At 43.1% G+C, this 23,855-nt stretch overlaps 1 long non-coding RNA gene across 1 annotated transcript in view; it reads left to right on the top strand.

The window, feature by feature from the left end:
* Positions 1-30: 30 nt before the first annotated feature.
* Positions 31-23,855, top strand: part of LOC138561291 (uncharacterized) — a 93,819-nt gene continuing 69,994 nt past the window's right edge. The window contains exons 1-2 of the long non-coding RNA XR_011299309.1: positions 31-107; positions 5,618-5,692. This is a non-coding gene — a long non-coding RNA (uncharacterized lncRNA). The remainder of the gene's footprint in view (positions 108-5,617; positions 5,693-23,855) is intronic.

The raw sequence follows: 23,855 nt of genomic DNA, 5'->3' as shown, positions 1-23,855 counted from the left end.
TTCTTTTATTAACTTCTAAATTTCTTTTCTAGGTTTACTGTAAAAGTATATGTCTTCTCATCGCCTTGGAGTCTTGATGGGAGGTTTAATGACTGCAGACAAAACAGGTAAGTTCTTGGTGATCTTAATAGTCTTTTTATTGTTCTCTCTCCCTTATTGTCTATCTCTCTCTCTCTCTTTGTTTTCTTCCCAGTATCTTCAACAGCGATTCTTTTTACTTCCTCTTGTATACTACTAATCTCTGTATTTCTCCTTCCCTTGCTTTGAAACAACTTGTCAGGAAAAATAGTCTCTTTCTCTTTATGTCTTTACTTCTTATAGATGGTTGTCTTTTAGATATCACAGCAGTGCTTCACTGAGGTTTCTGAAGCATAAGGTCTTGATGGCAACTTGTTTTTTTTCTGTTTATCTACTTTCAAGCTTTGTTGTTTCTCTGCTCTTTACACGAACCTTTGTCCTCAAACTTCTCTTTCTCTCTCTCTCTTTCAGTAGCTCTCTGTCCCTTCACTTGTTTCTGTGAGACTTTCACTCCGTCTGCTATTCATGCACTCTCGCTCGTTTGTTTGATCAGACACGGCCCTTCATCTTTCTCTTAGAATTTCACTTTCCTTTCTCCATTGACGTGACTCAGTCTACACGCCTACACATCCTTCACTCATCTCATGTATACTTTACGGTTTCTGGTCCGACGTAGTTTCCATCTCTTCTTCGCTTCCAACCTCAGCAGAGACTTCGGTTCTGGCTCTCTCCCTCTTTGCTGCGCAACGGCGCTCCTCCTCCTTCTTCGGGATACTGACAACGGTCGTTCCCGTTCTGCTGGCACAGCGCAACAGCGCTATTTCAATATTTCCTTATAATGAGCGACAACGGTCGCCTTTCTAAAGTATTTGTAAACGAGCGCAACAGCGCTGTTTTTTCTGCTTCACACACGGCGAGCGCAACGGCGCTGCCTTTCCTCCTTCATACAGGGTGAGCCCAACAGCGGTGCCTTTCTCGCTACTCACTCGCCAACCTTGATCAACCAGACAAACTATTATTGTAGTCCGTGCAACGGCATAGACATTTTTGTCTCTCCCTCACGTTGTCAGCTGTTCACCTCAGTAAACCCAGCTGAAACCCTTGGGATTTGCCTCCTCCTCATCAGCCCCGGTTTCCTAGGATACCAAAACATACAAGTGTCATAAGAGGAAAGTCCATACAGGATTTGTTTCCTGCTTCATATCTAGGCTTTCACAGTGTTTTTCTCCGGTACAGAAACATTTAGATGTATGAACAGCCCAGCACATTGTCACACCCCCTCTACTAAGCCCTTACGCTCGGGAAGGGTTTCTGCTCTGGACAGGTAATCAGCTTGGGTCAATAACTTTCCAGGTTTATGAATAGTTTGAAAAGAGAAGGGCTGGAGAGAAAGAAACCACCTGAGTATTCTCTGATTTGAATCTTTGTTACGAGCAAGCCAGACTAATGGAGCATGGTCGGTTATCAAGGTAAAGTCTCGGTCCAGTAGATAATATCTCAGAGCATCAATGGCCCACTTTACTGCCAAACACTCCTTTTCGATTGTTGGATAACTCAGCTCGTGAGGTAATAACTTTCGACTGATGAACAATATTGGTCTTTCTTCCTCTCCTTGATTTTGAAACAACACAGCCCCGAGTCCTGTACCTGAGGCATCCGTGTGCAGGTAAAATGGAGCACTAAAGTCTGGGCAGTGTAAAACAGCTCTTTCAGTTAGTGCCGTTTTTAGAGCATCGAAGGCCTGCAGTGTTTCCACAGTTTTCCAAACCTTCCTGGTTGACAGGCTCTTCCTTAACAGATCTGTCAGTGGAGTGGCTAATGTAGAAACATATGGGATAAATCTTCTATAATATCCCTCAAACCCTAAAAAAGCTCTTACTTGTTTTGGTGTTTCTGGGAACTTCAACTGTTTGATAGCTTTGATTTTCTCCTCCTGGGGTCTGATGATCCCTTGGCCCACGTAGTATCCCAAATACTTTGTATGAAAGTTTGCCACATGAGTTTTCTTGGGATTTATATGTAATCCCGCCTGTTTCAGTGTTTCAAGTATTTTCCTAAGATGTTGCAGGTGCTCTGACCAGGTGCTGCTGTAAATTATGATGCCATCAAGATAGGCACCAACATACTGTTCATGACCCTTTATAATATGGTTCATTAGTCGCTGAAAAGTTGCTGGAGCCCCATGTTACCCAAAGGGTAGCACCGTAAACTGATACAGACCAGTCGGCGCAGCAAACGCTGTCTTTTCCTTGTCGGAGGGTCGTAGGGGAATTTGCCAGTATCCCTTGGTTAAGTCAATTGTGGTCAAAAATCTCGCCTTCCCTAGATTATTTAGTAGATCTTCTATTCTAGGCATTGGATACGCATCGATTTTTAGATATCTCATTCACTTTCCGGAAGTCCATGCAGAACCTCACACTCCCGTCAGGCTTTGGCACCAGGACTACAGGGGAGCACCAGTCACTGTGGGACGGTTCAATGATTCCTAGATCTAGCATTTCCTGCACTTCTTGGTTGAAGGCCTTGATCTTTGACTCAGGGATCCGATAAGGTCTGAGTCTTACGATGGATTCAGGCTTGGTGACTATACGATGATCAGTTAAGCTAGTCCTCCCTGGTAAGGACGAGAATATGTGTGAAAACCTTTGTAATAAGTTAGACAACTCATTTCTTTGGACCGCCGTTAAATCTGAGTTGATGTTTAGACCCTCTAAATCTGTTTTCTCCTAACTGTGGAAAATGTTCTTCTGAGGTCGCATCCAGAGTTATCATGGCTAAGGCTTGGACTTGAGGTATCCATTTTCTTAATAAATTGACATGGTAGGTTTGATAAGGAATCTTTCTGCCCGTCTGTTTCACTCTGTAAGTTAATGGACCTAACACTTCTTGAATCTCATAAGGACCTTTCCAATTAGCCAACATTTTGTTTTCTGAAGTAGGTACTAATACTAGTACTTATTCTCCTTTCTTGAAAGTACGTAACTGTGTTTTCTGATTGTAGTATCTCTCTTGTCTTATTTGAGCCTGAAGGAAATTGTCCCTGGCAATACTTTGTAGTTTTTCAACCCTTTCTTGTAACTGAGAGGCATACTCTGTCAAGGTTACTTCCCGATCTAGTTGCTCCTCCCAACTTTCTTTTAATATGTCCAACAGAGTACAAACAGGTCTTCCAAACAGTAACTCAAAGGTTGAAAACCCTGTCGATAACTGGGGAGTGTTCCTTATCGTCATTAAAATCCACAGTAAAACTCTATCCCAGTCTTTATTCTCTGGGGAGGTAGTTTTTTTCAGCATTTGCTTGATGGTTTGGTTATAACGTTCCACTAACCCATCAGTCTGTGGGTGGTATAGAGCTGTTTTCAGATGTTCTATTTTTAGCATTTCACAGACTTGTTGGAGTACATTGGACATCAAATTTGACCCACGATCGGTGACAATCTTCCTGGGTATCCCAACTCAACCAATAAAAGGTATTAGTGCGTCACAAATCTGTTGGGTATTTGTTGCTTTTAAGGGAAACGCCTCGGGGTACCTGGTGGCATAGTCCACCACCACAAGAATGTATTTGTGACCCCTCCAGGTTGGTTCCAAGGGCCCCACCATGTCGATTCCTATTCTACTAAATGGTTCCAAGACTAGTGGCATAGGCTGAAGGACGCTTTTCTCACATTGGCTCGGTTTTTCAGCTGACAGTCCTCACATGATTGACAGAACCTAGCCACCTGCTGGTACACTCCTGGACAATAGAACCTATCCAGAATCTTTTTCGTTGTTTTCTACGTTCCTAAGTGTCCTTCACCAACCTGAAGGTGAGCCACTTCTAGTACAGTCTTGTAATATTTCCTGGGTATTAGTAATTGTGTCAGGTCTTCTCCACTTCTGGCCTTGCTTAATCGGTAGAACAATCCATTCTCATTTATGAACCGTGGTCCCTGTCCTTTTGGCTCTTACAGGGCACGATCTCTAGCGTATTGCAGCAAGGGGTCTAGCTCTTGCGCAGTCCTAAAGCTGTCTCCGTCTTCCTCTAGCCTCCAATCGACTGCTACTGGGAAAATGTTTTTAGCTTCCCAATCTTTCTTCAGTAACCGCTTGAACTTCCTACTTTTCTGTGTCTACGGAGATGGGCTAGGTATTTCTTCTCTATGGAAAGGGGCCGTTTCTAACCAGCTCTTCTCAATTTTATGAACTAAATTAGAGAATTTTGGTATGTCCGACCCAACTAGCAGTGGTTTAGGTAAACGGGATAAGACCGCTGCTGTCATGCCCATTGTCTCCCCGACCAACTTAATTTGTATTTCTTTAGAGGGATAAACCTTCACATCCCCATGGACACACCGGATAGGAATATTCCCCGAAGAACGATAACCTTCACCTACCAGCTCAGATGTCAGCGCTGTCTGTAGGCTTCCTGAGTCGATTAATGCTGTAGTGGGTTTTCCATCCACCTCTGCCTTGCACATATACAAGTATTGCGACTGCCTCCCAGATATCTGTTCCAGGGTCTCACTTTCCTTTAGGTAATCAAAAGCCCCCACATCCATTGGTTCAGCTTTTGGTTTCTTCGGACAAAATCTTGCAAGATGTCCCCAGTCCCCACAATTAAAACATTGTGGACCCCTCGGTGCAGGAGGAGCTTGACGGTAATTCATAGGACCCTCACTGTTGGGTCTGGAATGTATATTCTCTGCTTCTGTTTTTCGAAGCATTGAGTGTGGCCATCTTGACTGTGCCGTCGACTTATTTATCAAAAGAGGAGGTTTATAGGTCGTCGTATAGGTCAATACCTTGCCTTGTCCAGCTTTTTGATATGCTGACGCTACCTCTACAGCCTTGCTTAATGACAACCTGGGATGTTGTTTGACCCATCTCTGTACCGGACCAGGTAGAGCTTCAATGAACTGCTCCAAGACCACCTTTTCAGTTAACTCAGCAGGACAGGACATACTAGGCTGTAACCATTTCTCCGCCAACTCTTTTACCCTGTAATACAGTTGCCTCGGGGTTTCTTCCCCCTTCAGTTTGACTTCTCTAAACTTGACTCGATACGTTTCCTCGTCGTGTCCCATTCGCTCCAACACGACCTTCTTCATGTCCCCCTAGTTGGTATCCCCCGTAGGGTTTGCAGCCTGGTATGCACACTGCATTTCGCCGGTCATTAATGGTGCGATGTAATGACACCATCTCTCGGCGGGCCACTGGGCATTACGAGCTACTCTTTCAAAATTTACAAAAAAAGTGTCCTGGATCCTCACCAGCCGAATACTTCTGCAATACTGATGAAGGGACCTGAGGATTGTTTCTGATGTTCGTCATTTCGAGTAATTGAGCCTGCTGCATCTGTAAGGCTTGCTGAAACGCTAATCTGTCGGCCTGAGCTTGTTGGGTCTGCATTTGCAAGGCTTGTTGTAAATAGTTCTTGACCTTCGCTTAGTGTCTTAATAAGGTCCTCCATGGCGTTCTCAGTAATCCCACTCTGACACCAAAATGTAACGTTTGTCAATTTAGTATTGCATAAAATAAGGAGTCTGAGCCAGTAAGTAGTTGGTGTGAATCACAAGAGAACCCACTTCTTTTATTAACTTCTAAATTTCTTTTCTAGGTTTACTGTAAAAGGATATGTCTTCTCATCGCCTTGGAGTCTTCATGGGAGGTTTAATGACTGCAGACAAAACAGGTAAGTTCTTGGTGATCTTAATAGTCTTTATACGTTCTCTCTCTCTTATTGTCTATGTTTCTCTCTCTCTCTTTGTTTTCTTCCCAGTATCTTCAACAGCGATTCTTTTTACTTCCTCTTGTATACTACTAATCTCTGTATTTCTCCTTCCCTTGCTTTGAAACAACTTGTCAGGAAAAATAGTCTCTTTCTCTTTATTTCTTTACTTCTTATATATGGTTGTGTTTTAGATATCACAGCAGTGTTTCACTGAGGGTTCTGAAGCATAAGGTCTTGGTGGCAACTTGTTTTTTTTCTTTTTATCTACTTTCAAGCTTTGTCGTTTCTCTGCTCTTTACACAAACCTTTTTCCTCAAACTTCTCTTTCTCTCTCTCTCTTTCGGTAGCTCTCTGTCCCTTCAATTGTTTCTGCGAGACTTTTGCTTCGTCTTCTATTTATGCACTCTCGCTCGTTTGTTTGATCAGACACAGCCCTTCATCTTTCTCTTAGAAATTCACTTTCCTTTCTCCATTGACGTGACTCAGTCGACACGCTTCCACATCCTTCACTCATCTCATGTATACTTTACGGTTTCTGGTCCGACATAGTTTCCGACTCTTCTTCGCTTCCAACCTCAGCAGAGACTTCGGTTCTGGCTCTCTCCCTCTTCGCTGCGCAACAGTGCTCCTCCTCTTTCTTCGGGATACTGACAACGGTCGTTCCCGTTCTGCTGGCACAGCGCAACAGCGCTACTTCAATATTTCCTTATAATGAGCGACAACGGACGCCTTTCTAAAGTATTTGTAAACGAGCGCAACGGCGCTGTTTTTTCTGCTTCACACACGGCGAGCGCAACGGCGCTGCCTTTCCTCCTTCATACAGGGTGAGCCCAATAGCGGTGCCTTTCTCGCTACTCACTCGCCAACCTCGATCAACCAGACAAACTATTATTGTAGTCCACGCAACAGCATAGACATTTTTATCTCTCCCTCACGTTGTCAGCTGTTCACCTCAGTAAACCCAGCTGAAACCGTTGGGATTCGCCTCCTCCTCACCAGCCCCGGTTTCCAAGGATACCAAAACATACAAGTCTCATTAGAGGAAAGTCCATACAGGATTTGTTCTGCTTCATATCTAGGCTTTCACAGTGTTTTTCCCCGGTACAGAAACATTTAGATGTATGAACAACCCAGCACATTGTCACAGAGGGGTCTGAGGGCAGAGCCCCGCCCAGGTCGAGCAGCACAAGGTCTCCTGTAGCACTGAATCAAGTACGGCTGGGAAAACCCTGCCGGAGAGACTGAGTCCTGGCAACTTCCACAACAAATATTGAAGCTTCCTATGGAGGGGATTGGACCTGAGTCAAATTCAAATTCGTCCAGGCTTCAGACAGAAGTTTTGGAATCTAAGAAATTGTGGAGATTACACATCTCCATGGGAACCGTTTCCCTGTAGGGTGTCCACAGTAGGGAAAACCATCTCCCTTGTTCACCAGCCCCCCAACCCTCCTCTCCGAGGGATCCATCTCTCTTTTGCAAGTGCATCTCTCTCAGTACATGTCAACTCACTGAACTCATTTTGAAACCAAAACAACCAAATAAAATGTTTCAAGTCCTGTTATAGATGAGATGCAGCGAAATAGACAGTATTGCAAAAAAGCATTCACTTTCATTGACTAGTGTACAATCTCCTAAAGTCTGCTGCTGCAAAGGTATGTATTGGTCCGTGATCTATTTTTGCTTTCAATTGATTGTATAAATATAGCCAATAGCCTCTCTTCAGCCAAGACCATAAATATGTTTTCATCGGAATGAATCTACTTCAATTTCTCTGAACAATCAGCAACGGTACCTGAAACCACGATCCTCAGGATGAGCCGCTCATCTGGAAACAACAAATATTGATTTGCACGGTTGATATGTTGTAACAAAGAAATCATTTTCACTATGCAGAAATCTAAACTGGTGATCTTGTCAATAATTGTATTCTAACCTGTTAGGGAGGCTTTTTTGAATAGTGCATGCAGTGAAGAGAATAATTTCAAGGAACTCCCATGTTTGGTAGCTAAACCAGAGTGAGAGTAAATGATTTGGCCAGGATCACACACTTTGGGTAACTTGTGTAGAAGAGATTTGAGGACAGTCTGCAATTTAGGCACTTGACCACATTGATAGATTCAGAATCTTGAATTCACCAATATTTACCATGAATCCCAACATTTTCCAAAAGTGTTCCATTTCACTGAGGGCTATCTGAAGGGAGAATGAGGGCTATGCTGTCTTCGAGTATGACAGAATCTGTAAATAGACTTATCTTGTGGGGAGTATATAACTTCAGCCTAAATGCATAATTCCATTATATCTCAATTGACATTCACTCTGTTCCTCAGTTATGGTTTCACTGTTCATCATATGGCCAGGATGGCTTGTGCCAGATCTTAATGAACTTCAGTTGAACAATCCAAATAGTGAATTAGCTCTGTCTGCTTATCCTCCACAGGTATAGTTGACTTGGTCCACTCTATCTACTCTATGAATGTGTATGCCTTTGATTGGCTATCCTTCAGAATTTGAAGTCCTGTTAAACATGTGTTGTTGTTCAACTCAGAACCATCTTTTAGAAATCCTATGCGCATATGTGCAGAGTGACTTGTTCTGTAAGTCTTCATATTGTGATTGGAGGTTAAGCTTCTTTCAGCTCTTACAATCATTGTGTTATTTGGTTTTTAATTAGGATGATTGTAATTTTAATCTGATCAACATTTTCACTGAATGCTAATATTTCCTTCTTATTCTCTGTTATGGTTGCCGTAAGATTGGTGTGCAATGTGGGAATTATTGTCTTCAGGGTAGTTGTCAGGTCCTCTTTGAAGGATTACATTGTCTGACCAGATCCTCCTTTGTCAGCATTGTACCCCGCTCTAGCTCTCGTCAGACCCCATACCATATGCTGTTTTCTGCTAGGTGCTCACACTTCCCTTTCAGATGGATCTGATAGTGCTCTAAGGAAAAGCTATCACAGAGGGATTACTTTCCCCTCTTTGCTTTTCAATCAATGTATGAGATAGAGATAGTACAGATTATGGGCCTGTTGTGTCGTAGAATGCAAGAAGCCACTTCTGACAATGGCTCTGACCTGTAGTTCAAGCATGAGGGGGTGGTCCATTGTGGCTCTAATGATCTTTACTTTGGATGACAGTACTGAGCATGTGCCCATCTCATTGAGCCAAGGGATTTAGGTGATGTTTGGTGCCACCACACTGCAGATCATGAGTTCTGTTTATGTGGGGTTATGCTTTAGTCTGTTTGTTGTCATCCAAGCATACACCTCTCTGAGGCATGGTTTTAGATCTGGTTATCTGGTGATCTGGTGACTCTGTTGAAAGGTTGCTTTTGAGTTTGCATATTACCTGTATGTCATCTGCGTAATTGTTGCAGGTAGAAGAGGCCAGGCTGATGAGGTCTGGTAGGGGATTCATGTACATGATGAGCAGGAGGGTGAATGGATGGATCCTTGGGGTACTCCACAAGTTAGTAGTGAACATAAGGTCCTTAATCAGTAACATGTCATGCAAAGGATGTGACGCAGAGTAACTCTTACACCAAATAATCAGACTGGCTCAGGAAGGCGGCACAGTCTCATCCGACTGTTTTATTATCACTTGTCTAAAACAGTGAGTTACGACGGACATCAACGTATGTTCCATCATGCTCTCAGCGCAAATCACATTAAAAAAACACTTATAAAGCAAACATTTGTCATACATGACATCATACTAGGTGGCAAATAAGAAAAACCTACTAGGGAATGGGATTGGACTAGGGGGACCATCTAGGTATACACTCTTGTAGAGCAGGTCCCAAATACAACCCGCACTCCAATCGTCCATTTTGAAGTACCAGGAACATTCACACCGAGATATGTAACATATGATGAGCAAATAAACCAGCAGAGAGCCACAGTGGGGCTCTGTCCAGTACCTATCAGAAGAACAGCACCTATTGAAGTACCAGTACCAAGGAAACCATGGATAGTGATGTATCCATTGAGGAAGCCATATCAACCAATAAAACGAAATGAAGATCGTCTGAGTACAGTCCCGGAAGAAACCAAAAAGGTCTTAATGGAAGACGAATGGTGACGTCACGAGAACCCAGACTGACCCACATATATTAGAAATGATGACCAGAGAATGACAAAAAGAGACAAAACTCCATGAGACAAGGATATTGTGAAGCTAAAGTGAAAGGACGATGTCAAATGTAAGAAGCTAAAACCACGAGCAAAATGACGATATTCAAACAAGGTTTGTTTGTTTGTTTGTTTGTTTATTTTATTTATATAACGCTCCGGACCCAGGGGTAAAAGGGCGCATCAAGGAAATGGTTACATGATACATTATATACAGTTTACATTTATACATTTATACAGTTTGCTTGGTACAGAGCACATGAAGGCATGGGCAAATTCAGCGGACCTAGCAAGGAGAAGAAGGTGATTGTTAGTTCTTTTTTCCAGTAGCCAGCTAATTACCTGTTTCCTAAAAGGCTGAAAGGACTTGATGGATTGGATGTTTAATGGCAAGGTGTTCCAAAGTTTGGGAGGCAAGGACTGTAAAGCTGGATACACCCGCTCTTTTTAGAGTGAATCTGGGCACTGTTAGACATAGGGTATTGGAGGATCTGGTCATTCTGGTAACAGGTTTCAAGGTAAATTTGTTGGTGAGATAGGGTGGGGCTAGATGGTTAAGGGCTTTGTAGGTGAGACAGATAGTTTTTAGTTACATTTTTTGATGAAGAGAGGGCCATTTACATGATTTTCTGAGATGTGCTCGCGCATGGGGATATTTAATGCTGCACAAAGCGCGTTATTTTGTAGTACCTGTACTTTGTTAATTATAGACTGGTTTGCGCCTAGGTAAAGACTGTTACAGTAATCAAGTTTGGACTGTATAAGAGCCCTGGCCAGCGTAAGGGTCTACATGCCCTGATCAGCTTACCTGTGTAGGCAGTGGCAGAGGCAGTCATGTTAATTTGATTGGAGAGGCTGGTGTTGGCATCAAGGTAAAAGCCAAATGTTTTTACACTTTTAACAATGGGAATAGTGTTGCCATCGATGATGATACTGTTTTACATAGGGCTGAGTTTCAGCAGGTTGTTGGGTGAACAAACAAGGAGAAGCTCAGTTTTCTCATCATTCAGGCAGAGGCCATGTGTGGCCATCCATGCCTGAATGATGGAGAAGATTTCATTGATCCGGGTGACGTCATCTTTGTAGTTCCCTGAGAGGGTGAGAAGCATCTGGGTGTCATTGGCGTAATTCGTGTAGGAGACCCCCAGATGGTCCAGTTTGTCAAAGAGAGGCTTTGTAAATATATTGTACAAAGTGGGTGAGACACAAGAACCTTGTGGGACACTGCAGGTGATAGGGATAGGGTCTGCCGCCACTACTGGTGAGAAAACCTTCATAGTTCTATTGGCCAAGAAGGATTGTATCCACATGACAGCAGGGGAGAAGTGGGCTGCAGAGGAGAGGTGGTTACAGAGGATTTTATGATTGACCAAGTCGAAGGACACTGAGAGGTCTAAAAGGAGTAGGATGGCAGCATTACCTTTATCTTTGATTTTATAAATCTGACTTTTGAGGTCAACAAGGGCAGTTTCTGTTCCATGTTGAGGTAAAGCCAGATTGGCGTATTCCTAACAATTGGTTCGTCTCCAGGTAGTGTTGAATTTGCAGGTAGGCGACTCTGTCAAGGATTTTTAGTAAGAATGGGACCGTGTTGATGGGTCTATAATTGGTGGGTATGGCCGGGTCTAATGATTGTTTTTTTAGGAGTTGGAGAACCCATGATGTTTTCAGGTTACTGGGGACTGAATTGGTAGTAAAGGACATGTTAATAAGTTCAGTAATGAAGGGGGATAAATCTCTGGCTGTATCTTTTATAATCTGGGCGGGGCAGCTGTCCCCTTTGCAATTGGATGGTTTTAGGGAGGCTATCATTTTTTGTACTTATGGTGTAGTTACCTTTTTGAATGTGAAGCCTGAGTTAGAATTAGTGGGTGGTAGTGAGCTTGGGCTGGTTTGCTACTGGAAAGTTGTTGTCGTTTATCCTCTATTTTGGCTTGGAGTGCTGTGATTTTATTGGCAAGGGTGTTCTGGATACTGGTGCACCAAGGTTTGTCTTTCGTGCAGGTGTCTGTGGGTGAGTTGGGGTTTTCTAATTCCTTTGGTATGTTAAATAGTTCTTTGGTGCAAGATGCTGCCTGGTCTATCCTAACATTGTAGGCTTCTTTTTTGGTGCAAATTATCTCTTTTTTATATATGGAGGATATATTGATGAGATTAATTTTCTTTTAAGCGGATGGTGCCATTTTCCATAGTGTTTCTAGCTTGGCTTTCTTTTTTCTCAAAGTTTTGAGTTCAGGGGAATACCAAGAGTTCAAGTGAGCTCGAGGTTTTTCTTTGCGCAGTTTCAATGGGGCGATGGTATCAATGGCGATGGCCATGAAATCGTTGTACATATGCTTGGAACCGCAAGAAAGCTAAAATAATCGTGTGGCATCCTATGCTTAGTAGAAGGATAGTGCGGCAAGCGCCACTATATATAAACTACCTCAAAGAAGTAAGTTATATAAGTAAACTTCCACTTTGCACAAGAAGCAGAATCAACCAAAAGGTTACTAAAATGTCACACGAGAAGAGTTTCATGTTTGGTGAAATCAAGACTAGATCGGCAGAAAAGAAACTCAGCAAAGGCACACCGTGCCTGGAGAATAAAGGTTGTATCTGTCAAGATGGACGAACAGTGGCCACAATTCATCAAAGCAAAGAACAGAATACACTGCTCTGAAGGGCCAAGATAAGAAGCCGGAGGCAAGAGATGGGTGAAACGAAAGTCAAACACACAAATTGTATAAAGAAAAGGCAAATTCACAGTGTCTGAACCACGTGACCAGCCGAGCGAGCAGAAGTAAGCCTTTCACACCTACGCATGGAGCCTTATTTTACCCATCCTCCTTAAACTTTCTCAGACCAAGCGACAGACACAAGGCCAAACTACAAGGCAGTAATTGACAGATGGCCACTAAGGTGATGAATGGCTGTAACATAAATTGAAGAAAATTCTGAGGTACAGGCTTACTCCCTGCACCTGGCCTCATTATTCTGCATGCTGCTAAGCAAAGTGGAAAAGTACGGGTGGGGTTGATGCCAACCCAATCACAAGGGACCAAGTAATCTAGGGACCTATAGTTAATAGAACCAATGAGACGTCATACGTTTTGTGATGTCTACAGTAGCTAGGTTGAAGGTAGGGCTTAGGTGCCCCACCTGACAGTGTTTACCCAATCCCCTTACTCCGTTACCATATACAGATATAGTACCTATAGTAAAGTTACCTTTCTCGAACCAATAGAATTGTATGCCAACTTTTAAACGTTACATGTCAATGATGACAGGTTTTAAGTATATCACGCATCCGCTGATATTCATGAAACTCCCCATTTTTTGTACTTGTCATTAAACAGTCTCCCTTTGCCAAACCGCTAGGTTGTCATTTTGATTTGGTGTGGAAGTATTGATTCTGCACCCCCATCCCCCATCCATCTCACGGGTGCTGCTATGTTGTCTTAAAGTGCTTCTGGGCAAACCCAGACTCTATGGGCCGGTTAGGGGTCACGGAGCACACTCTCTATTCTGAGGCAGGTTGTGATAGGACATCTACTATCAGGTGGACAACTTAAGCCTACCTCTAGTGCAAGTCATCCTCAACACTTATTAAGTACCCAGAATACTATTGGTTCTTAAACTATAAGGCCCTTCATTATATGGCCCTCTACAATTGGTTGGCACTCTTGTGCCATGTCTACAACATTCAGCACCTTAGCAGCATGTCAGCTCATACCCAGGCACTGGGAGGCGGACATGACTTTGCTTCCCACCCAATTGGCCGCTCATCTCTTATCGCCCATGCCTTCTGCCACTTTGTCTTTGAACTTGGCCTTGTGGTAGCTTCTCTTCTCTTGGGAATAAAAGAGTGTATGGGTACAAGCTTATCACAGTTCTAGTGTGAGTGCCCAACTCCTATTTCCATCCTTGGCTCACGTGACAGGAGGCCGCAATCCGGCCCATTTTATAGCATTTAATTGCATTAAATTAATAAACTTGGCACTCATGGGGCTCCTTCCTTGCACCTTAACGAAAGGTAATTCAGCTTTTCACAATCACTGTTCTTCATGGACAGATACCCAGCCTTGGATTTGTCCAGCTTTGATACCAAGCCAAACAGCCCTGCTCACTTCAAGTCCGCGACCTCGAGCTAATTCTTTGCTGTGACACACACAGAGCTCTCAATCCTTCTTTCTCAGTGGGTTTGAACTTACTAAAATATATGGCCCGATATCCAGATGCTATACAATGGCGGCTTCACCTGCAGTCTATTCACTACGTACAGCTAGCTTCTATGATCACTTCTCTACTTGCATTGCTGCATCTGTACATTCATTGAATGGCTTACATTTTCTGCAGTGTGTCACGTAGACACAGAATCTTCCTTTCTTCATAAGGACTTTCACTCGATTCCTTATTTCGTCATCAGTTTCTATAAGATCTATACATCTTCTTCTTATCTCCTTAGTGTGTCAATCTCAACTCTTGTGATGTCACCAGCTTCTCTTCTTCTTGTTTTCATATTCCTTCAGGGATCTCTTCAGCCATACATCTGTTATGGCTTTCTTAACGGATGCCTTTTCTCGCACACTAGTCGCAGTATCATCACAACTACTGGTGTCAAGCAGGGTGCCATTTCAGGCTTCCAACATACAGGCAGCGGGGGCAGGACTTCCTGTAGAGGCATTCAGCTGATCCTCTACACTCCCCCCTCTGGTTGATTCATTGACCACCCCTTCATCAATCTCCACATCTTGATACTCTTTCTAGAAGAAGTGCTTCTTTGGAGTCCAAATCTTCATCAATCCTTTCAGGGAACCAGCTGATTTAACATGTTTGTCCACACTCTAGGTCATGTAACTGCACTGTACATTCGGGTTGCAATAAACCCATCGTCCCACGTACTTCTTGTGATTCTTCAGATACAGGAACTTTGTTCCGTCAGGTGCTACAATGCTGTCCTTTATGTATCCTCTGATTTCTTCATCTGTCAATTCCATGGGCCCAAATCCAGATTCAACATCAATCATGATTCTCATTCCTAATGCTTTCTTGTCTGTCTTCTTGCATTGGGCAATTATTATCCTAATCACACAGAATCCAAACATCACCATCACCCACATTGCTCCAATAAGCTTTAAAATGTTTGCCATCCACTGTGTGACTCATTAGAAAATGGACGTGAACCATCCATCATCTATGATGCCTTCTGTCTCATCTTCCATCTTGTTATGCAGGTTTGTTAGCAATATTCTGGCCTCTGTCAAGGTCCCATTCTCATCATCATCAGAAGGTATGAAGGTGCAACATGATGGCCTGATTTTGGAGCAAACTCCTCATTCCATTGATGTGATCATATCTAGGACATATCTGTTCTGTAGGGTCATTAGTGATAAGGCCCTCAATTCTTCCTAGATAGCATTGAAGTCCTTTATGGTGGTGTTGATTGTCTGCAGTAGCTCCCAGTGAATGTTTGTAACCACTTTGCATTAGCCATCGTCTGGATCCCAGGCATGAAGATAACCGTAACTACTGAAGCAGTCTTGCTGAACAACCTGTGTTCATATGGGATGGCATCAAAAGCTTCCATTGATTTGCTGAGAAATAATTCTCCGTCTTGTCCGATTGAGAAATGCAAGTGATCGTCTCCTTCTCAAATGGGCATCTGCTTTCGGAAATTCACCAATGATCAGGTCACTCTGAGGAATCACTAATGTTGGAACATGGACAAGCACTAAGGAGCACATCCCTACCTAGTCCTTGGGCAGCTTCATGTAGACTTTGGTCCCACAAGTCCGATAATGATCCATTAAGACGGCTGTCCCGTCCTTCATACCTGGTACATCAGAAATTCGGCCACACTGGTGATTCTTTCCAACCTTATTCATAGCATTATTTCTGAAAAATAAGGATGCATCCTTCAGGGGTAGTATCTGCAATGGTCCTCCTTGATCTCAACCCATGTCAACAATTTTGTAATCTTTGGACATTGATCTTTGCATTCTTTCTCTGCATTTTCCACAACTAATTCCCACTGTCTGCTCAATGCTGCTGCTTTGCATACACCTAGTCCATCAACCAATTCTTCATGAGTCAGTACTTTTCCTCTAATGTGCAGTTGTCCTCGTTCCCAACATCTCTGTATCTCTTCTTCATTCTTGTATGGCAATTAAGCATCTTATTTTCTTTGAATATGATTCCAGCTCCATGCTTTCCAGGCTGCTCATATTTTATTATTCAATACCATGTTTCTGGCTTCTCTCTTGTCTTTAAATCTTGCACATACTTGTCTTCTCTTTGAGATGTCACTTTATTCATCCACACTATAGATGCTGTACCGCCTTGGAACTCTCCTCTTGTTAAGCAAAGTGCAAGATGTGTCAGGCAATGGGCTTTTTTTGCTGACACTTCTGTGGCTATGAATATCTGGAGGTTTCTAAAGCATAAGGCATGAGGGAACACATGTAGCAACCCTCCTTAGATGTTCTCTCTCCCATCTTTTTCATGTGTTGGTACCACATGTTATTACCCAGGTGTGCTGGTTTATCCAAGTATGTATCTATCCCCTCATTTTCTTTCTTCACGCTTCTCCTTTGTCTCCCTAACAGAATGGTTGCAGCCCATGGAAACAACTCTAAAACAGCTTTACTATGGGATGACAACACAAGGGACTTTGGTTCATTGGTAATGGGTAAATCAACAATAGTTCTGGGAGCGGGGAGGATCAAAGGGACATCTGCCTTGTTTGGATCAATCAAAAACAAAGAGTTGATGGCTGAAAGGTTTAGAATGAATCTTAACCACTGACATTGCTCTGGGCAACCCTCCAGACCACCGTTCTTTGACTGCAAAGCCATTACAGAGGGGAAAGACCATATGCAAATCAGGCTTGGTCCCACCCCAAAAGGGGCAGTCCAGCCCGAACTGCTAGGTCACATACTTCTGCACGAGACCACAAGCATCCCCAAACATGTTTTGGCCTTGTTGGGCCTCATCAGTGATGATTAGCTTGGGTCTCTAGGCCCAACAGGCATGGGACCCACGTCTGGGCATACCCGTCCCACTCGGGTGACAAAGCAAAAACAAAGAAGTGATGGCTGGAAGGTTTAGAATGAATCTTAACCACTTGCATTGCTCTGGACAACCCTCCAGACCATTGTTCTTCTCCTGCCAAGCCCTTACAGAAGGGGAAAGACCATATGCAAATCAGGCTTGGTCCCACCCCAAAAGGGGCTGTCCAGCCCAAACTGCTAGGTCACATCCCTTCTGCACGAGACCACAAGCATCCCTAAACATGTTTCAACCTTGTTGGGCCTCATCAGTGAGGAGTAGCTTGGGTATCGAGGGCCAGCAGGCACGGCATCCACGTCTGCGCATGCCTGTCCCACACGGGGTGACAAAGCAAAAACAAAGAGGTGATGGCTGGAAAGTTTAGAATGAATCTTAACCACTAGCATTGCTCTGGGCAACCTTCCAGATCATCGTTCTTCACCTGCCAAGCCATTACAGAAGGTGAAAGACCATATGAAAATCAGGATTGGTCACACCCCAAAAGGGGCAGTCCAGCCCGAACTGCTAGGTCACATCCCTTCTGCACGAGACCACAGATCAATGACATAGAAAAGGTGAATCAAGAGAAACAGAAAGACACAAAACATAATGGTACATATGTATATCACAAACCAGCATATTAGTCCACACCATTTGTGCCATTCTGGAATTTCTTGAGCTTGCTCATTCTCCAAAATAAATCATATTCATCTCATTATTCCTCATCTCTAATTTGATCATTCAAAAAAAAGAAACACTTTACCCCTCAAGTTGTAAAATGTGTTCAATAATTGCGATTAGCAGTCTTCTTATAATCACTGGTCAATATTTAGGATCCTGTAAAAAAGTGTGAATATCAACATCTCTTCTGACAAGAGCAGGATAAGATTGAAGAATAAACACAAAAACAGCAAGCACAAGCCGATGCACATCACTGTCTGTGAGAACCATAGAGGCTAGCAAAATAGATACTCAGTGAAAAAAGAGTCAGGTATTGTTCTCGTTTCCAATTCTTAATCAGGTGTTGTCATTTAGGCATAATCGTGATATATCAATATTTCTCTAAAGTTCATTTTCAAAGATTCCTATGATCTAGCAAAGAACTGCACTCCTGCTATAATATCTATTAGAAATGTCCAAGGGGAGTCACAGTCCAAATGCAAATCTGCATTTATTAACTAGTAGCTTTATCGTCCTTCTTTGTCATTGATCGAGTCTGCACATACTGACATTCTTCTTCTTCTCTTGCTTCTAAATCGACAGTTGGGGGTGGGACAGTCTCGTCGGTGTACAATTTTACATTGTTCAAATTAAGCCAAGCTCGACTGCCTTGGACTTTTACTGCTGAGGGAGTGACATTTTCAACACAAAAGGGGCTGTTAAATCGTGGCTCATGCCACTTTCTAGTAAACTTTCTAATTAATACTGTGTCAATAGTAGTTTAGTTGATCTGATTGCTGAATTGTTTTCATCTGTGTTCTGAGAGCGACCCTCCATGGCGCTTGAGTTGATCTGAAATGAGAGAGATGCTATAAGTCATATATGTCAAATATTCATTCAAACCATTGAACCAGGCTGATTCCTTAGGGCATATAAAGCTAAGGGCAGGCAATATATCCATCCCTTCTTCAGAGTTAGCTTGATCTTGGCAATCCTTTCTTTAAGGAGGCCATTGAGTCTCTCACATAACCTATTCGCTGGCAGGTGATAAGAAGAAGAAAACATATGCTTAATATTTAATAGAAGCCCTATCTGTACAAATACTTCATTGACAAAATGTGGCCCATTGTTGGATCTCAGAACTTCACCCACACCCCATCTTGGAAAGAGTTTGCTCACTAGAAACATTGATGCACAGTGGTGTCAGGGTGTGTACACGCACCAGCCTCGATATACCTAGAGAAGGGACACACCACCACTATCAGATACCTGTATCCACTACACACCTGCAGCATATCAACATAGTCAATATGCAAATGCTGAAAAGGACCATTCAGTTGAGGAATTACTCCTCTAATTGTTATCAGTGTATGCCCAGTGGTAAACATTTGACATACAATGCCGTTTACTACATAAAATGCAACATGTTCTAACAGATTTGGAATAAACCAGTCTTCGACAATTGCTGCAGGAAGACTTTCCCTAGTTACATGTGCGGGGTAATGCAGCTGTTCAACCACGACCTTTAATAATGCTACTGGCATCACCGGCTTTCCGGTGCTATCCTGTCGCCATAATGCTTCTGTGAGGGATAAGGAACACCCCATTCATTTCCATAATTCCTGCTCTTCCTGTGGTGCACTTCCTTGAATTTCCTTTAATGGGGTCATTTGTAATTTATTAAACCCTTCATGCATCACCATAACAGTGACCACCTTTTCTTTGACATTTGGTGTATCAAAAATTGAAATATCTCGAGAATATACAACCCTCTTGGCTTCTACATCTGCGGCTTTGTGACCACAAGAAATAAAATCTGTTTGCTTAGTGTGAGCGACACATTTAACGACCGCTATAGCTACTCGGAGTTGTAGTGCCTTAATAAGTCTGTCCAATAAGGATGCATGCTCCACTGGAGTGCCATCTGCATGAAAGTAGCTCATCCTTTTCCAATGCGCTAACCCTGCATACACAGTTGACGTCACATAGGTGGAGTCAGTGTAAGCCATAACTTCCTGCCCTTCATGTTTCTCGAGCCTGACAATGAACGCTACCAATTCTGCTGCTTGCGCCGAAGTGTGAGACTGTAGTCTTGCTACTACTTCAAATTCGCCATTTGCTCTATAGCTCACTACAGCTGTTCCAGAATGACTTTCTCCACTAGTCTGATCAATTTTCAAAGAACCATCAATAAAGAGAATTTCCCCTTCTGGCAATGCATTATCTTTGATACAAGGTATATCGTCATAAAATTCAACATAATTTGCACAATCATGCACATGGTCACCTTCTGTCACTGGCTCAGCTATAAACGTGGCAGGATTCACTATTTTACATCTGACAATTTTGATTGTTGGATTTGAAATTATTACTTCATAAACAGAAGCTCTCTGTGGGTTTCTCTGAGATGGCAAACAGAGCATGCTCCACGAAGAGAGTCATAGAGCAGCTCATCACAATGCTTGTAGACTTGTCAATATTGAATGCAGCAGCTGCCAATGACTGTTTGCAAGGAAAGTTTCCTTTCATAACTGGGTCTAAAATTCCACTGTAACACGCTAAAGGCTTGTACCCCAATATGGTCCTCTGTGAAAGCACTGCAGTCATGACTGTCCCATTTGTGTGCGAGAATAAATAGAATTTCTCTGCATAATTGGGAAATCCCAAAACAGGAGCTCTACAAATTGCTTTTTTCAACTCTTCAAATCCCTCCTCCATCTCCTTAGTTCACTCTATTGTAACTTTGTCTACTTGTGCCTTTTTTAAAGCCTGCAAAAGCGGTCTTATGTATGAACTGTAATTGAACACCCAGGCTTTAACATAATTACATAGTCCCAAAAACTGTTGCATCTGTTTTACCATGTGCGGTTTTGCAGTTTTCAATATTGGTCTGCCCTTTCAGGTGTCACCTTCTTTCCCTCATGTGAGATCAACTGTCCTAAATATAACACCTCTTCTTGGCAATACTGCAATATTTCCTTGTCTACCTTGTATCCCTTGTCTGCTAAGATAGTCATCAACTGAATAAAGTCTTGTCTGTAGTCATTTTCTGTAGTGCTACAAATTAAAATGTAATCTATGTACTGTATCACCGTGCTTTTCTAATCTATATTGCCTAAGTCTATCTGATGAAGACTCACAGTACCCTTGAGGCATCCTACTATGTTTCAGGTGAGTCTGGTGAAAATAAATGAAGTGAAATCTTGTGAGTCCTTGTGCAATGGGATTGAGAAAAACGCATTCTTCAAATCAATCACCGTTAAACATCGAGCTTCCACAGCGATACTACATAGTATTGTCGCCAGGTTAGGAACTAAAGGAAACTCAGCATCTACAATCTGGTTAATCGGTCTCATGTTCAGTATGAATCTCCACAACCCTCCTTTTGATTTTTTCACAGGATACACTGCGGTATTACACGATGATTCCGATGGCACCAGAATCCCTTGTTCCATTAGTGCTGAAATGGTCTTGAATATACCTTCATTGGCTTCTCGAGACATCAGGGTACTGTTTTGCTTGAGGTAAAATTGTCCCTGGTTTCAAGTTTATTTTCACTTCCCCTATCCCCTTTAACAAACCTACATCATAGGGGCCTGTGGTCCAAAGGATGCTTGGAACCTTGCCCAAGTCTTCTTCAGAAAATGCTGGACGCTGCCGCATTATTGCCATTTGCTGTGGGACTTCCCTTTTATCTATCCTTATCCAGTATGTAATGCTCATAAAAAACACTACTTCAACGTCTGCTGGGTCCTATCTAAACATGTAATCATCATTAATATCAGTCAACATGTACCCTTCTTCAAGAGCTATCACTGTCCTCCATGGTCTGCCCTCATCATCCATTCCTTCGAGCTATGTCTGCTTCTATTTCGATAGGGATTGTGTGTCCCCCCTCTTTGTCCATAGGTATCTGTGGTCTAAACAGGAATTTGTCAGGTATTCTTACAGTCATCCCCACTAAGCCAGGTAACCATGTTAATAGAATGCTCACCCCATAAAGAAAAACCTCTGACTCAACTGGAACGCCTCGCAGAGCCACTCTCCCTGTGAATGCCAGTGTTATTTTGCCCATGTTTAAATAGCGTAAAGAGAGGGTATAGAATTAATAGTATATTGCTTTGGCTGCCCCTCATCATTGAGACTGTGCAAGATGCAAGAGAGGAGCAGTGCGTTTGCAGGCGCTCTGACGATGCCAGGATAGCGAATAAGGTCACAACTCCAGTTATGACAGGATTCCAATTTTGTCAGCGATCTGATTATACCAGGACTTTAATTATAACAGTATTCTGCTTATGCTGTATCTCTACCTATAACAGGGAGCGGGACTCTGATAATGCTGACATTCCAATAAGGCCTGATATATTGAGGTGAGTGGTGATGACCATGGGCACTCTTTCTCATAGCTTTGAATCCCTCTTTGATGTGGTTAGCTCATGCCACATGCATAGTGGATGATGCATGGGGCCATGGTGCCCCCTAGGTGTGGTATGATATGATACGATATGGCATTTGTAACACGCCTATACACAAGTGTTTCAAGGTGTGAATACAGCGACACAGTTGAGTGTCTTTGCTTGATCACTGCCACTGCATTCACAGCAGGTTTTTGACAGTTGGTGACCTCCTCACATCAGATTGAGACTTACTTTTTTGCAGTGCTTGGGAACAGAACCTGTTGAGAGTGATAAGAGCACTCCAGGCAGTAACTTTTCTGCTAGGAAGCAACATCCGAACTGGTGCAGGGGAGCGCTGCCTATGACAGAAGTGGGAAGTAAGCAGTGCTTCTGTATAACTAAAGCAGCCTGGGAGTTGGTACACATCTCTGGCAGCCATGGTGGGTGTCCAGAATTCAATCTTTGAGGATGTGAAATACAGAGCTTTCTTAATTTTGCTATGCAAAATGATGATGGTGGTTTTCTCGCCCAAAAAGTGTGCTCTGCTAAACAGATCTCACTTTCGAATGCTTCATGCTAAAAAGTATAGTGAACATGTGTACCCTTCTGGGCGTTGTCTAACAGACCAGCACCTGCAATATATTTTGGCAGCATGGCAGCTACAGAGTAACATGTGGCTTCCTAAAACAACTGGCTGCAATTAAATTAATTCCAACAGCCATGAGCTGCCTTTAAATGGTGCTGCCACCCACATTCAAAATACCTTTAACAGCATATCCTCAATTATCTGCTGACAGTACTTTGGTTAAATGTAATTATAAAGCTATGAATAGTTACATATAGTGCAGTTCAAATTGCCAAAACCCAATCCGAAGTCATTTAATTTATATACTTGGTTTCCACTGTGACCTGCAACTGCGAGAGCCATTTGAGTATTTGTGCCCAACACTGGAGGTGTCACCCACCATAAATGGTGGGCCTGCCGAGGATGTCCTTTGCCCTCTACTAGGAAGCCTTCCCAGAATGACAAGACCTGCCTCCACTGGAGGTGAGGTAGGAGCTGGATGGTTCAGAAGGGCCTCTGCCACATAATGGGAAATTTACACCTGGGAGGTAATTACTGGAGTCCCCTTGATACGAGTCAGACAGGCGAGAGGGGGAAGTACAGTATAGCTTGGAGAGGACCTGCATACCGGAGAAGGGGCCAACCATTTTGGATATGCCCTGGCTCCACTTCTTTCCTGAGACCCCACTAATTTCCTGTAGATAACGCACTCTGGTTGATGACATTGAAAGGAATAAAGCTTGTTACAACAGCCAGAAATGGCTCCTTGCAGAAGGCTTGATACGATTTGATATGATATGGAATTTATAACGCACCTATACACAAATGTTTCAAGGAGCGACAAGGCAAGGGAGGGGGAACAGAGGGAACACAGAGACAGCGTTCTTAGTAGGCCAGGTGACATTGAGATTGCGCAAGTGCAGAGGAGGGGGGAAGGGTAGAAGTGTAGCAGAAAGGGGAGGGGGCAGTGCAGTACATAAGATAGCTGTGAAAAATAAATAAAGATAAATAAATAAATACAAAGATAATAAATAAAAAATGCGGCCAGATGGTGGCAAGTGTAGCCAGCTGGTGGCAAGTGCAAGGGTAAGGGCAGACATCAGGTGTCAAGTGCTGGTAGGGGGTTGTAGGGATGCAGAAACAGTCTCAGAGTGCAAGGGTTGCAAGCAGGGCAGTGCAGGTGTGCAACTGGCAGGAGGGGACCTGGGCCTGGGATCAGAGGGTAGCCAGGTAAACCAGAGCAGTTTCAGGTTCAACCAGGAGATCAGCAAGGGAGCAGAGGAGAGAAAGCAGAAGTAAAGAGGAAGGTCTTGAGGTGTTTCCGGAACCGGAGATGGTTCT

This window comes from Ambystoma mexicanum, chromosome 1p (assembly GCF_040938575.1).
Source record: "Ambystoma mexicanum isolate Mex_15411 chromosome 1p, UKY_AmexF1_1, whole genome shotgun sequence".
Lineage (NCBI taxonomy): Eukaryota > Metazoa > Chordata > Amphibia > Caudata > Ambystomatidae > Ambystoma > Ambystoma mexicanum.
Note: the sequence above shows the minus strand (reverse complement) of the source record. Positions and strands in the feature narration are given on the sequence as shown.